Source organism: Platalea leucorodia (genome assembly GCF_965183815.1).
Source record: "Platalea leucorodia genome assembly, chromosome: 5".
Taxonomy (NCBI): Eukaryota; Metazoa; Chordata; class Aves; order Pelecaniformes; family Threskiornithidae; genus Platalea; species Platalea leucorodia.
In genome coordinates, this window is record NC_138827.1 from 2,960,633 (window position 1) to 2,962,901 (window position 2,269).

A 2,269-nucleotide genomic window follows, 5' to 3' on the forward strand; every position below is an offset into this window, starting at 1 on the left:
ATCCCCTGCAGCCCCCAAGCCTTCCCTGCAGGAACGCGCTTCGTGGCTGCACGGTCACAGCGGACCCGAGGCAGGAGGGAGACGCAGCGCAAGGTGAGGTAGGAGGGGGACTCGGGCGTTTCGCAGCAGGTACGAGAGCTCTGGTACAGTGTCGCGGCAGAGCAGCGCTCAGGAGCGCTTGGGGTCAGCTGGAGGCAGCGATGAACGCAGCAGGAGGAGGGAAGTGTTTGAATCGGGCTCAGAAGTCATTTTGGTTTTGGCCGCAGCACAGGGAATCTCGAGGAGGGGCTGGGGTTGGTTCCAGGTGGGAATGCAGCCCAGCAGAAGGGTGCTGGGGTGATGCAAAGGCCCGCGCTGGGTTTGTTGCACCTCATCCACAACATCCAGCACCACGCAAACCCCACTGCCTCCGTTTCTTAGATGCAAACCTCCAAAACGACGTGCGGATCGGCGGCGTCCCAAAGATAAGTTGCAAGCACGAGCGAATTGCACGCGTAGCTTTTCCAGCGCGCTCCCCCGAGCCCGGGAATTACACAGCTGCCTCCGTTAGGTGGTCACGGTTCCCTCCTGAAGGCCCTCGTCTCCTCTGTCTGGAAGTGGTTAGCGCTCACTGAAACGAGACCTGCTCCATCTTTTATTTTTAGCCGTGGTGTTCATTGAGGCCAGGCTCTGCTCTCACGCACGTTCCAAATGCGGCTCTCGGCGGCGTGGTTTATTGCCTCTCTCACCCCCACCCCGTCCAAAGTCTTTCTCCAGTACCTCGGGCCCTTCACATCTCTCTGGTCTACGCTCACAGCAGCTCCAGGAGAGGAGGAATTTCAGAGAAACGGGAAAATGAGATATCAAGCAATTCGCCCAAAGTCAAGCAGGGGAGCCTGGCCAAGGGCTTCCTAAGGGCTGCTCCTGGCCCGGCACAGCCTTTCCTCAGCCCTCAGCCCCGCTCCGTGGGGAAGCTGGGAGAGACATGGCACGCCGAGCTCTGCCGGCTCCGACAGCCCAGCTCCTGCCGCAACCTGTTGTGTGAAGCGGGCTCCCCGCAGTGAATCCTGGGTCGGCAGCCGTCCCGGGTGTCTGTACGGGGAGAGGAGAGTGGTTTTGTAACCCGCGTCCTCAGGGCAGAAGAAACGTGGAAGGGATTTTAACCATCAAAATAGGAAAGGTTTGGAAGTGGCGTCCCGGGCTTGGCGTCCACAGGTACAACCTCTGTCGCGGGATGCAGAAGGAGCCCCTGGCACGGGCTGGGATCTGCTTCGCCGATGCTGAAGCGGGGCAACCCGAGTGTCGTGGTTTAACCCCAGCCGGCAACTAAGCACCGCACAGCCGCTCGCCCACTTCCACCCCGGTGGGATGGGGGAGAATCGGAAGGGTGAAAGGGAGAAAACTCATGGGTTGAGATAAGAACAGTTTAATAATTGAATTAAGATAAAATAGCAGTAATAATAAAAAATAATAATACAATAATAACATACAAAGCAAGTGATACACTGTACAATTGCTCACCACCCGCCGACCAATGCCCAGCACATCGCCGAGCAGTGATTGCTGCTCCCCGGCCAGCTCCCCCAGTTTCTGTACTGGGCATGACACCAAGTGGTATGGAACAGCCCTTGGGCCAGCCTGGGCCAGCCGGCCTGGCCCTGCCCCCTCCCAGCTCCTCGTGCACGGGCAGAGCAGGGGAAGCTGGAAAGGCCTTGACTGGTGTGAGCACTGCTCAGCCACAACTAAACCGTCAGTGTGTGATCAGCATTATTCCCATCCTAAATCCAAACCTCTGTACCAGCTACTGGGAAGAAAATTAACTCGATCCCAGCCGGAACCAGGGCGGGGAGCTGAGCCCGGCAAGGAGGGACGCGGCGCGGGAGAGCCGAGGGCCGTGGTTTTCCTGCAGGAGCCCGGGCTGCGCCTCCCGCCCTGCGGCGTGGGACCCTGCCAGCTGACGGGCTGGCACCGGCTGCGACCGGTGGCGTCAAACGTGGAAAGGGCGGAAAAGTGACCTCACGGGTGGGGAAGGGCAGGGGAAGGGGAAGGAGGGGGCGTGCGGTGGGGCTGCGGCCCACGCCGTGAGGCACCAGGCTGCAGCCGCCAAGGCGGCCCGGGCGGGAGCAGGCGCCGCTGCGGCCTGCGGCGGGCTGAGGTGAATGAGCGTGACGTGTGAGGGTGTGACGTCTGCGCGCGCGCGTTACGTGGCGGCCGCACGCAGGGGGGGCCGGCGCGCCCCCGCCCCGTGACGCCATCGCCAGGCGCCGGCGGTAGCGCGGCGGGAGGCGGG